The sequence below is a fragment of the Carlito syrichta genome, unplaced genomic scaffold, assembly GCF_000164805.1.
Source record: "Carlito syrichta isolate Samal-C Ts95f unplaced genomic scaffold, Tarsius_syrichta-2.0.1 Scaffold305835, whole genome shotgun sequence".
NCBI lineage: Eukaryota > Metazoa > Chordata > Mammalia > Primates > Tarsiidae > Carlito > Carlito syrichta.
Window position 1 is genome coordinate 188086 of NW_007249931.1, and position 13964 is coordinate 202049.

The 13964-nt window shown below is 50.5% G+C and overlaps 1 protein-coding gene across 3 annotated transcripts in view; it reads left to right on the forward strand.

Annotated features, from left to right (window-relative positions):
• Nucleotides 1-13964, forward strand: part of ANKRD11 (ankyrin repeat domain 11) — a 150337-nt gene that overhangs the window by 95659 nt on the left and 40714 nt on the right. The gene's annotated exons all lie outside the window — the stretch shown is intronic.

The following is a 13964-nucleotide window of genomic DNA, read 5'->3' on the forward strand; positions in this document are numbered from 1 at the left end:
CACGCAGGGTGCATGGCTCATCTTCCTTCTCACATTGAGTCTGTTGTCGTTCCTTTTGTGTCAGACCAGTGTTTGGTCTCCTTCTTTCCCAGACCCTCTCCTTGCCTACTGTCCCAGAGCTGTGTGTGTGCCCTGACTGTATCTGGATCTCAGAGCCTCTGTTGTTGCCACCACCATGTGCACTATACCCAGGGTATGGGGGTTAGTTTCCCTGCCAGGAAACCACGAGTTGCTCGCTTGCTGGGTCTGTGTGGGTACAGTTCTCAGCATAGCCAGGGAGGCGGGGAGGACTACCTAAGAAGACAGGTCCCATGGTGAGATCAGCAGCACCTTCTACTTTCCAAGGTCCTACCAGGGTATGATGTGGCCTTTACCCTCTCCCTTCCCCCCACCCTTCTAAACTGTACTTCACTGTGAAAAGTAACCCAACACCCACAAGTGGAAATGTACAACTCACTTATCACAAAACAGACACCTCTGTAACCTTCACTTAGAAACCGCTTGTCACCTCCAGTCCCAGTTCCCCGCCCCAAGCCACCACCCTCCAGTTCTCTGTGACATGTCTTGTCACCTAGTAGCTTGCTGTTTTCAGAGTGTTTGCACACACAGCAGGATGTAGCACGGAGCTGCATCCGTGTTAGGATGTGCCTGATCTCGTTGCTGGAGCCATTCCAGTGAGCATACTGGGGCAGCCACAGGCACTGTCACTGGGAGCGTTTGTGTGTGTCTCCTGTACACTGTGCCTGCATGTCCTTTGGGCATGTGGCCAGAAAAAATTTGCTGGGTTGTAGGCTGTACCTGTGTGCAGTCAGGGTGGATGGTGCCAGGTGTGCCGTGTGGGTTTACAGTGTGCCGTGTGGGTTTACACTGAACAATATGTACGTCTCCTTTGCTCCATCTCCTCACCGTTTTAGTTTACATTTCCTTGATTTTAGTTTACATTTCCTTGATTACTAGTGATGTTGAGAACTCTCTGTCTATTTCCTGAACTTGTGAATCTCCTCTTTTGTGAAATGCCTGTGAGAGTCGCATGTCCGTTTTTCTTATTGGTTTGTAGGAGCTCTGTGTGTTCTGGATAAGAGCTTTTTGTCAATCATGTGTGTAGACCTCCTCTGTAGGAAGGTGATCTGTTCTGAATAAAACTTACTTAATTATTTTTTGGAAACAGAGTCTGTTGCCCAGATTGGAGTGCAGGAGCAGGATCATAACTCTGTGCAGGCTTGACTCCTGGGCTTAGTTAGCGATCCTTCCACCTCAGCTTCCCAAAGCTCTGGGATGACAGAAAACTAACTAACTTATTCACTTGATTGATTGATTGATTGAGTCAGGGTGTCATCCTATCCCTAGCCTGTAATGCAGTGGCACCATCATGGCTCACCACAGCTCCCATCTTCTGGATTCAGGCAATTTTTCCACATCAGCCTCCTTTGTAGCTGGGACTACAGGTACCACCACGCCCATTTAAAAGATGTTTCTTTACCTTGAGGTTGTGAAGTCATTCTTTGATATTGTCTCTCATGTCTGTGCTTTTCACATTGCTGTCATTTGACTGGAGTTGACTGTGTATAGTATGAGGTAGGAGTTGGGATACGTGTTTCTATATAGATACCCATTGTCCCCTCACACTGGTGGACATACTGACTTTCACTCCTGCCTATGGCACCTTCCTGATCCTGAATTGGCGCTCACTTGTAGGCAGGGACTGTCCCTTACCTCCTGCCCCCTGTCTAGTTCTGTTGTCAGCGCTGCCAGGGTACTGCTGTTTCAATCATTGTTGCTTCAGCTTTTTAACTTGGACTTAAATTTTTTTTAACTTATGTTCGTTTATGTAATTTGAGGTTTTCCTTTTAATTTTAAGTCTAATTGCATTAGTTTTTTTGTTTTTTGTTTTTAATCTTAAGATGACTTCCAGCCAGGTGTGGTGGCTTACATCTATAATCCCAGCAATTTGGGAGGCCGAGGTGGGAGGATCACTTGCTCCCAGGAGTTCAAGACCAGCCTGGACAGCATAGTGAGCCCTTGTCTCTACAAAAAATAAAATAGCATAGTGTCATAGTGCACCCCTGTAGTCCCAGCTACCCGGCAGGCTGAGGCAGGAAGATTGCTTGAGCCCAGGAGTTTGAGGCCGTGGTGAGCCATGACTGTGCCACTGCACTCCAGCCTGGGTGACAGAGTGAGACCCAGACTCAAAAAACAAATGAAGGCTTACTTCCCTTTTTATTCTGATGCTGATGTGGATGGGGCATGTTCTCCCCTGTGCCCGGTGCTTCCTGACCACAAATACTCCAGCCTCCCTCCTTCCTGTCCTGTGCAGAATTCTTGGGCTGGATACCCTGCACACATTCAAGGCAGTGAAGACCCACAGAACTTGGCTTGTGTGGAGAACATTGTAAGCTATTTCATTCATTTTAAAATAATAAAGTATTCCCAGTGCTTTGGGAGGCTGAGGCGAGTGGATTGCCTGAGTCGGCGGGTTCAAGACCCGCCCGGGCAACTTGGTGAGACCTTGTCTCTACAATTAAAAAAAAAAAGTTACCCAGGTGTGGTAGCGCACACCTGTAGTTCCAGCTACTTGGAAAGCTGAGCCAGAAGGATTGCTGGAGCGCAGTAGGTCAAGGCTGCAGTGGCCAGGAGCGTGCCACTGCCCTCCAGCCTGGGTGACAGAGTGAGACACCAACTCAAAATAAAATAAAATAAAATAATAAAGTATTACATATTAACTCATTCATGGCTGCTGCCATGAATTTTCATCTTTCCAAATTCTGTTCCTGGTGGCCTCTGAGATGAATTTACCTCATCGTGGAAGACAGTCTTTTCGGGTTTATATTCCGAATAAAAATATCTAGTACAAAATGCTAGTCTGAGTGGTGTCTGAGGCAAATACTGGACATGTCTGCAACTTTCAACTGTATTGTGAAAAAGGTGAGGATTTTAAAAAGACCGTTTCACTTGTGCCTAGCGACAGAAGTTTGCAGGAGCCAGCTTCAGATTTTTTTTATTTTCACTCACTCTGAGTATTAGGAAAGAGAAAAATCTGCCAGTTGCTAATAACTTTTACAAAAGAAATCAATAGTAAAAATTTAGTGAAAAGAGTGGCCTGGTTTTATTTTATTTTACTTTATTGTTTTGAGTCAGAGTCTCACTCAATTGCACAGGCTGGAGTGCAGTGGCACATTCATGGCCATCGCAGCCTCGACCTGCTGGGCTCAGGTGATTCTTCTGCCTCAGCCTCTGAATAACTGAGACTACTGGTGCTCACAACCACACTTGGCTAATTTTTAAATTTTTTTGTAGAGATGAGGTCTTGGCGAGTTGCCCAGGCTGTTCTCGAACCCCTGGGCTCAGGTAGTTTTCATGCCTTCGCCTCCCAAAGTACTGGAATGACAGGTGTGAGCCACTGCGCCTGGTTAAATGATATGGCTTTATATATCTGCACATGTCTCTACTATCTGGCTCATGATGAGACAGATGGCCACTGGTGCCTGCTGTTGCATTCAGCTGTTTTGTTTGAAGCATATGAAACAAATCTGGCCTCACATAGGTCTGCAGCAGGACAGGAAGGCACATTCAGCAGGCTTCTCAGTGACTGCAGACTCCTGTGATGGCATTGCAGTGTGGGGTCTGCATCCTCACTGGTTCACTGTTTGCATTGCTGTGTTCAGTGTCACTGTCTGTCTTGTATGTTAACTGGTCTTTCCCCTTATAGTAACTTTCAGCATCCACATTGGTCATTGGGAAAATATCAGTTCACTGAGTTAGGTAGACCTTCTATATCTTGAGGGGTTTCACTACACATTGTTTAAAAATAACCTTTTTGATACCCCTCTGACCTCATTAAAGTGTCTTCTTTAGCTCTGGGCAGCTGTCAAGGCTAACAGAGGTAGATGTAAGCTTTCAGGTTTGCATTGGAAATTCCAATTTTATTATTGGCAGTAATTACTTTCAGTTCCCTTAAAGTGGCTGGCTCATTTTGTTCATTCTTGAGAAAATAATTGCCAGATACCCAGTTCTTAGTAATGAGAGTTTGTCTGAAAGACAGTCTTTCAGGTAGAACTTGTGTTCCTCAGAAGAGCAGCCAGCTAGCTAGCAGCGCACAATGTGCAGGGCCTTGCCCACCACAGACAGTGGAAATGCTTCATGTGCATGCTTGTGCCATCGCAGGATGCCAGAAGGACACGACTCCAGGCTTGTGGTTTCACAGAGTTTGGAATGTTTTCTGCTTTATTGAAGGACAGGCTTTACTACAATTATGTAACAGTGACAAGCATAGTGACCACGAGGACCATCTCCTGAGCACTGTTGCTCATGGTGCCATGCACACACTGGGAAACGGGCATGTCGTGCTTTAGCATAACCACGATACTGGGGGTGACTTTGCAAGCTCCCGAAGGGTCCATGTGCCGGCACTGTGATGCCCTGCCCTGGCAGAAGGGTGGCACATTCCGGAGAGTCCACGTGGCAGCACTGGGATGCCCTAGCTGTGGTGGCACACTCTAGAACAATGGTGCCTGGCCTTCTTGCCTCAGGGACCAGTTTCATGGAAGACAGTTTTTCCACAAGGATGGGAGGCAGTGGGGGTGTGCAGTCAAACCTCACTGCCAGTGCTAGTCTGTCCTTGAGGCCTCTTATAAGGAGATTCCTTGCACCCACAGTTCACAATGGGGTTTACTTCCCATGGCCATCTAATGCCACCACTGATCTGACAGAAGGTGGAGCTCAGGCAGTAATGGAAAGCAGCTGTCAATACAGGTGAAGCTTTGCTCATGTGGCCACTCCCCTCCTGCTGTGTGGCCTGGTTCCTGGTTCTGGTTAGTGGCTCGGGGACCCTTGCTCTAGAGGGCCAGATAGGAAACTAAGGACTTTATGGCCCTGTAGACTGAGGACAGCCACCAATAGGCCACCACAAGGAGGGCCACATTTCAGTAAAGCTTTATTGACACTGAAATTTAATTTCATGTAATTTTTAAACTGTTACAAGATATTAGCCCTTCTTTATCTTCCTTCCCCCCTACCTCCAAGCATGTACATTATAAGACCTATTCTTAGCTCTTGGCTTTACACAAACAGGAAGCTACAGGATTTGGTCTGGGCTGAGGTTTGCTGACCCTGCCCTAGCATGCCCTCGCATGATGTCGTTCGGGCAGGCACTGGGGGGTTCAGATGAGTTTTCTGCTTGCTTGAAAATGTTTTTTTTTCTTACACTGACTGACAGTGTGGATAAACTGAGTGTTTCCACCTGGAAACAATTTTCTTAGCCACTTAACATTCCTGGTGTTGATGAGACCTGGCTGCTCCACCCTCCAGAAGCTGCTAGACTTGCCTCTCCTGGGTGACTGGCTAAGGCTAGGCTAGGTTTTGGCCTCACTCACTCATGCTGTATGGCTCTCTCTGTTAGAGAGTCATTTCCTATGATGTTTTCTTGTGTTATTTTTTTGATAATGTCTTTGCCTCTGTATGACAGTGACTTTCTGGAGATTGATTTTCTAGACGTCTTAGCTTCTGAATCTTTTATTATTTATTGAATTTTTTTAGACTCTGCTAAAACCAAGATTTGTTTTTAACTCTGCTTCTTTTCTGTAGCAACTTGGGTTTTTTGGAGGGTCCTGTATCTTAGATCTCTCCTGGGTAGGTTATGTTGAGGTTTTTGGCTTCTCCCCATGATCTCAATCCCCTGCTGGTGTTGTGTGTCTTCTTGTTCCGACCTCAGTCAGACAGTGTCCTGGGTGGCTGATGGGCTTCCTTGCTAGTGGTGTCTGTGGAAGGCACAGAGCAGACAGCTCATAGTGTTCCCAGCAGGGTTAGACCAAGTTCTTCCATCCCTGCACTCAGGGCCCATAGCCCCAGGGAAACTTTCACAGGTTGTGTTTTCTTCCACTGAGGTTCAACTTGTCTCCAAGCACTTTTTTGTCTTTGAAGCGTTTGTCATAGACCTTTGGTTGGTAGAATCGTCTTTTCCCCTTTGCTGTTAGAAAGTTGCTCCTCTGTGGACTTACTTGTCTTTATTTTAGGGGATGGAGCTCGGGCATGTCAGGAGGCATCTTTGGCCTGCAGCTGGTCTGTGAGCCCTTTGAAGCCAGAGAGCTTCTACATGTTTCACCCAGCCTGGTGCGTGTATGTGCGTTCACCTCCAAAGCTGAGATCAGAGATGGAGCATGTGCTCTCTTCCCTGCTCATGTCCCGCGTTGATGTAAAGCATTAGTGGAACACTGGGCTTCACCTGGGGAGGCGTGGCCTCAGCTGTGCCTTGCAGCACAGGAAAGGGAGGGAGGGAGCCGCCCTACACAGAAGTGCCATGTCTGTCCCTGCTGCTGGAACAAAGAAAACATGGAGCCTGGGCGGCTTATACACAGCAGTATATTTCTCACGGGTATGGAGGCTGAGCTGCCTGATTCCAGGTGACCGCGGCTTCTGTCCAGGGCCGCCTTGCTGCATCCTACCTGGTGAAAGGGAAGGCTCACAGAGGCCTCTCTTGCGAGAGCACTTGTGAGGGATCCATCCTCCGACCAAAGCGCTCACCCAAAGGCCCCACCTCCTGACCTGTATTACTGCACTGGGGATTGGGTTTCAACATACAAATGTTGGGGGATGTGCACATTTAGACCCTAGCAAACAGGGTCTGTCTTTTGATGTTTGGTGCCCAGCCTTGCCACCGTGGCTTAGGGGTGAGATGAGGGCAGTGAGATGCTTTGGTTAGCCCTTCCCATGGCATGGCCCAGAGGCGGAGTGGCAGAGGGAGGTTGGGCCTTGGGAGGGCTCTCCAGGGAGCCCAGGGGCATGTGGACCCTCATGGGGCCCCAGCCTGTGGCCTCGCTCCTGCCCTCCACTGCCCGCTGAGCTAGCCCTCTGCATCTGGGATCTCCGCAGGCTGGGGCTGTGGAGTATGGAACCCAAGGCCTTTGCATACAGTGACTCATCAGATGCATCTCTTGTTTTGCGATAGAGAAGCCTATACTGGAGGTGACATTCCAACCCTAGCCACAAGTGTGTGCGTTCATCTTTTCCACAAAACACAGTGATGCACGTCTGGTGTGGCTGATCTGTGAAAGTCAGGAGCTGCTGTAAAGAACCCTTCAAATAAGCCGGGCGTGGTGGCTCACACCTGTAACCCCACCAATTTGGGAGGTGGAGGCGAGAGGATTGCCTGAGTCCATGGGTTCCAGACTAGCTGGGCAACATGGTGAGCCCTTATCTTTACAATTACAAAAAAAATAGCTGGGTGTGGTGGTGCACGCCTGTAGTTCTAGCTACTTGGAAGACTGAGGCAGAAGGATCACCTGAACCCAGCAGATTGAAGCTGCAGTGGCTGTGAGTGTGCCACTGCATTCGTGCCTGGGTGACAGAGTGAGACTCCAACTCAAAAAAAGAATCCTTCAAATAGGTACATGCCATTTGGGGTCAGGAAGGGTGGCAACATACCTGTAGTCCCAGCTACTCGGGAGGCGAGGTGGGAGGATTGCTTGTACCCAGGTTGAGGCTACAGTGAGCTCTGTGAGGGGAACATAGTGAGACTCTGTGTCTAAAACAATTTTTAAAATTATCCAGGCATAGTGTAGTCCCAGCTACTCGAGAGGCTGTAGTGGGAGGAGCGCTTGAGCCCAGGAGTTGGAGGCTGTAGTAAGCTATGATCATGCCACTGCACTCCAGCCTGGGCAACAGAGCAAGACCCTGTGTCAGCAAAACATATCACTTAGAACACAGCCTGTGTAGTGCAGACTGGCCAAGCCTCCTCTCCACACTGAGTTGTGCCCACTCCAGTACCAAGTAGGGCCCTGATTCCAGCTGCTCCTTGTTCTGTCTTCCCATCCCCAGCTCCCCCCTCAAGATAGCCAGGCCCTAGTGGAGGGTTGTGACCCCAACTCTTGTTCACAACTCTTGTTGTGAAGAGGTGGAGAGGAGGAGAGGAGGAGCTGGGGGTGTCTGGCCTGGCTGTGCAGAGTGGTACGCTCCTTTCCTGCTGGACACAGCTCAGAACAGCAGGCAAAAAGCAGCCTTGGGTTTGACCCCTTGTTCCAGAGCCTGTTATTGTTTCTGAATTGGAGCTTGGCAGGAAACTCTTGGGAAGGGCAAAGGTCTCTCTGCCTCATTTCTTCCCACCAGGGAAATGGCCATTGACTTCTCTGATCTTACCTGGGTGTGAGGATGCTGTGAGCTGGTGAGGTCACTTCCCTCCTCTTGGGCCTCTGAGGCCAAGCGCCCACAGGGTTGGGTGACCCAGGCCACGCCCCTTCTCAGGGACTTTTGGGCACTTTTGCTGTTTAGGTAATTAAAAGGGTAATTAAACTGGTTAGTGGACTTATTAACTTCTATCAGGAGGGCAACTGTTGCCCAGCACACTGAACGCCTGTTAGAGCATTGTGCAAGACACAACTGGTGAACTGGCAGTGTTCTTTCTGCCTGCCTGAGTTTTGGTGAGCGTAGATCCCTCATTGTCCATGACAGGCTCCAAGAAGTTTCAGGGAGTGTAGAAGTAGAGTTGTGTTAGCTTGAGGTGTGATGGGCTTAGTGTCTCATTACACATTACAGCCAACCCTTGAACAACAAAGGGTTGGGGTGCCCACCCTTGTGCAGTTGAAAATCCACGTATAATGTTTGACTCCCTGAAGACGAAGCCTCCTGTTGGCTAGGGCCTTGCTGGTGGCAAATAGCAGACTAGCACACATAAAAATTCAATTAACACATCTTACATGTTGCGTGTATCATAAATACAGAGAACTAGAGAAAAGAAAATGTTTTTAGAAAAGCATGGGGAAGAGGAAATGTTTTCTGTTCACTAAGTGGGTCATCACAGAAATCTTCATCCTCAGCTTCACACTGAGTAGGAGAAGGGCGGGGAGGGACTGGCCTGCTGTCTCAGGGTGACAGAGGTGGAAGAGGATCTGTCCACATGTAAGTGACCGGTGCAGCTCACGCCCGTGCTGTTCAAGGATTAACTGTACTTACCTTCCATCCCTTTACTGAAGGTGGATTTCAACCCTAATTCTTCCTTCTGTGAATTTTGAAAAGGGTCTGTGTCACCACAAATTTTGTTTTTGTGTACACCCGTTCTCAGAATTTCATGTGCAGGCAGGATGCTGGTAAATGCAAGTTCTGATTCAGAAGTGGGGCTGCCCTAGGCGCCTGCATGTTCCCTGAGTTCCTTGATGATACCAGGCCTATGGCGGGAGCACATCTGGCAGCACAGCTTCACAGGTGTCACGTGGCCTGGTCTAGCTCTAGTCCACATACGACTTAGCTCCTATAGTTCCCTGCTGTTAGCTTGTCATTTGACAAAGGTGGGATTGAGCTAAGATGGCTTCGGCTAAACTGAAACCTTTTCTGTGTCAGGTTTGGTCTTGGGGAAGACCCTTTAATTACACATGTCTCCTGTCCAAGCAGAGCACACTGAGGCCATGATCATGTGTGTGGGCACAGAGGGGGAGGGTGCGGTACTTGGAGTGGCCAGTGGAGGTGAGGGCTCTGTGCATACTGGTTGGTGTGTGGTGGGTAAGCCTGTGCTGCAGTTTCCCTGGCTAGTCTTGGCAGCAACTCTCGCACCAGATGCGACTTGGAGCTGCCTTTTGGAAGGAGCATGGCATCCCTGTCCTTGTTCAGACAAGCGGCATCAGATGAGCCAATGTATGCAGAGTCCTTGAGTTCCATACTCCCCGGCCCCAGCCTGCGGAGATCCCAGATGCAGAGGGCTAGCTCAGCGGGCAGTGGAGGGCAGGAGCGAGGCCACAGGCTGGGGCCCCATGAGGGTCCACATGCCCCTGGGCTCCCTGGAGAGCCCTCCCAAGGCCCAACCTCCCTCTGCCACTCCGCCTCTGGGCCATGCCATGGGAGGGGCTAACCAAAGCATCTCATCGCCCTCATCTCACCCCTAAGCCACGGTGGCAAGGCTGGGCACCAAACATCAGACAGACCCTGTTTGCTAGGGTCTAAATGTGCACATCCCCCAACATTTGTATGTTGAAACCCAATCCCCAGTGCAGTAATACAGGTCAGGAGGGGGGACCTTTGGGTGAGCGCTTTGGTCGGAGGATGGATCCCTCACAAGTGCTCTCGCAAGAGAGGCCTCTGTGAGCCTTCCCTTTCACCAGGTAGGATGCAGCAAGGCGGCCCTGGACAGAAGCCGCGGTCACCTGGAATCAGGCAGCTCAGCCTCCATACCCGTGAGAAATATACTGCTGTGTATAAGCCGCCCAGGCTCCATGTTTTCTTTGTTCCAGCAGCAGGGACAGACATGGCACTTCTGTGTAGGGCGGCTCCCTCCCTCCCTTTCCTGTGCTGCAAGGCACAGCTGAGGCCACGCCTCCCCAGGTGAAGCCCAGTGTTCCACTAATGCTTTACATCAACGTGGGGCATGATCAGGGAAGAGAGCACATGCTCCATCTCTGATCTCAGCTTTGGAGGTGAACGCACACACATGCACCAGGCTGGGTGAAACATGTAGAAGCTCTCTGGCTTCAAAGGGCTCACAGACCAGCTGCAGGCCAAAGATGCCTCCTGACATGCCCGAGCTCCCTCCCCTAAAATAAAGACAAGTAGCCAGGTTCGGTGGCTCAGCCTGTAATCCCGTGCCTTTGGGAGGCTGAGGTGAGTGGATTGCCTGAGCCCGCAGGTTCGATACCCGCCTGGGCAGCAAGACCTCATCTCTACAATAAATAAAAAAATCAGCCGGGCGTGGTAGCGCATGCCTGTAATTCCGGCTACTAGGAAGGCTGAGGCGGAAGGATCGCCGGAGCCCAGCAGGTCGAGGCTGTGGTGGCCGGGTGTGTCCACTGCACTCCAGTCTGAGCAACAGAGTGAGACTCCAACTCAAAAAAAATAATAATAATAATAAAATAAAGACAAGTCCACAGAGGAGCAACTTTCTAACAGCAAAGGGGAAAAGAGGGTTCTGCAGGTGAAATGCCCTGCCTGACCCTAGGACAGATTGTCTCTGGAGCTCCCCAAGGCTCCATGACAGACAGGAAGGAGACCTTGTCAGGGGCCACACCATGGTGCTTCTCGGGCTGCAGTGCCATTTGCTACATGGAGAGAAATGTGGCAGGTATGGCTATTTCCCATGTCCAGGTGACTGAATTAAGAGGCAGACGCCTGTTCCCCACTGGACTGAGTGATGTTTGATTTCAGTTCTGATGCTGGTTGTTGGGTAACTGACAAGTCCCGTGAGCCATACCACCCCCCACCCACCCCACCCCCACATCGCCGCATGGCTTTGGTGTCAGGGTGTGTGCCTGTGTCCCATGAGTGTCCTGCAGCCTGTGGAGCTGGCCCAGTCCACAAGAAACGGTGGCACCTTGTATGCCGGCTGGGCAGTGCCAAAGCCGAACTCAACCCAGCCAGCTGTGCCCTGTGGCCCCTTCCACTGCTGCTCTGCAGACTGCCTCCATGGTGCTGGGTCTTAGCCTTTGGTCTGGTGCAGTTCCCATGATCTATGATTTTGTTTCTAGCATTGACTAAAGGTTTTGAATTTAATGTAGACTTCTGATAACTTGGAAATGGGGGTTTAGGCTGCATTAAATGGACTTGTGCAGGAACAGCCTGACACCTTCCCAGGCAGAGACTGCCTCCTGGGAGTGAGACAGATAATACCATTGTATTGTGGTCAGTGATGAAGCATGGTGACCAGAAAGCCCTAGATGCTAGGCCCAAGGCAGCTTCAGAGCCGTCAGAAGAATGTACCCAGCCAGGAAGACTTTCTGAAAAACTCAGCGGGCACCTAGGACCACTCTCCTGTGCCATCAATAGCGCTCAGTGCACACTGTGAGAGGATCTGAGTGGCGTGGTGCCTTCTTTTGTCTTCTGCTTGGCCTCCTAGATCCTGCTCCTTTGGGGGCTGCAGTTGGGGGCCGTGTCTGGAGGACAGTAGCCTTTTCAGCATATGTCTGGCTAGCTGCCAGCACACAGACCACTTCTCTTACAACGAAGCACATGGGATTCCAGGATGGTGCATAACAGACTGCACTCAGGTAGAGCCGCGTGATTTGCTGTTTGAGTGTGTTCCATGAGCAAGGGTCAGCTGCAGATGGTAGTAGAGGCTGTGTGCCCAGCACCAGGAATGCACACTCTGCAGCCTCAGGGATTCCAATATAATAACAGGTTGCAACTGTGACAACAGTAACAGGCGTGAGTGTCTTGCTTCGTGGTTTGCAAGGTCCTTTTCAAGATGGTGCCTTCACCATAAGGGCTACCAAGGGAGGCCTGCAGCAACACACTCCAGGCTCAGCCTGAACGTTGGAATGCTGTGAGCTGTGGTGGCACTCTTCCAGCACACTGGTGTCCACCTGAGAGCTCACCCCCAACAGAGCCTCCTGGAAAGCCCCCCACCCTCTCTCACACAAGGCGCCCTGCATGGACAGGCCAGTTACCACAAGTGCTTCCTCCTTCCCCCACAGCTTCTGCTGTTGCCTGTAAAGACAGTTTGGTTTGGGAGGTTAAGGTGGAAGCAAATTGTATTTTCACACTGCTCAGGGGGCTGTTCCTTTTGCGGGGTAGGGTGGAATGAGGCTGGTGAACGAGTCTAGCTTTTTAGGGAAAGGAGGCCCAAAACTCTACATGACTAGAGAAACCCCGAGCAGGGCCTGCTTAGGGATGCTGAGTGAGATCCATTGTTTCATGAGTGAAGCATGCCGTCTGATTCAGGCCCTGAAGGGGACCTTGGAGCCTTGGCTGCACCTGGGCTGTTCACAGTGTGTCCTGCACTTTGGGACACAGATTCACTTCCAGTACCAGACAGTGTAGACCACACCGTGGCAAATGTGCCACCTTTCACCCCTTAGAGCAGGCAGTCAGGATTTCTTAAGGGTCTGCTTCCTGCTATTCCTTTCACTTCTGTTTTGTTGCCACTGAGTTCCCAGCCAGCCTTTCCCACATCAGTGCAGATGACAGTTCAGTTTTGTGGTGGAAAATGGGAGGAGAATGTGGAGTTAACAGTTCAGGCAGAGAGAACACAGAGTTTCTGACCTCAGCCTCCCAAGAGTGGGTGGAAAGCCCATTCACCTGCGTGCAGCTGGAAGTGGCTGGGTCCCTCTCCTCAGGATAACTCTAGATGAGTTCTTACGCCGGTTAAGGGCCAGGACAATCCTTAGTGTCAGTTATTATGCACAAATAAGGCAGGATCTTGAAAAGATGTTGAAGAATGTCTCGTGACCTTAGACAGGCCTGCAGTAGGTGGCAGGTGGATACACAGTGTGACCGTGAGGGATGGGCAGGGGGTATGGAGGAGCTGCACTCACACAGTCTCACATGGCAGAGGTGGTCGAGTCCAGGTGACAGGCACAACAAGTGTTTCTTCCAAAATACAGCACAGAGGCATGCCATCGTGCAGAGAGGAGCACAGTGCATGATTTTACTTTATGTAAAGTGTTTTCTGACGACAGTGTTGGTGACATAATAGGTAGACAGTGGCTTTGGGAAAGATGTGGGACATCCTTCCCCTTTTCCTCCCTTGAGTGCCACTAGATGGTTGGTTATAATGGTGGAACAAACTTGAGAAGGCTGGCAGGCAGGAGGCACATGCTCCAGGACCGTCCACATTGGATGTGGTGTGATCGCATTGGGGTAGCCATAGAAGAGACCAGAGTGAGGCTTGGAAGGGAGAAGTGTACAACACCCACAGGTCCTAGCAGGGCCCAGCGAGGCCTCAGTCATGTCCTTCTTCAGGGTTTCTGCAGGAGGGGTGAAATGGGCAGTGACGTGAGGCTCAGGTCAGACTGGTCTGGGTGATTCTGGCATGTTAGTGCTGTGAGGTGCTCTCCAGCTGCCTTGCACCTGGCCAGGGATGGTATGGGGCAGGGACTGGCATGGGTGAGAGTCAGGCCAGAGGGTGGTTGTCTGCTTAGAGCCCTCACTGACTCTGAGGATCTCCCATCCCTGGGAGAGCCAGGCTGTTCCTAGCCTGCAGGCTTCTTTAAGATGCCAAAATGAGCCGAGCTCGGTGGCTCAGCCTGTAATCCCGCGCCTTTGGGAGGCTGAGGTGA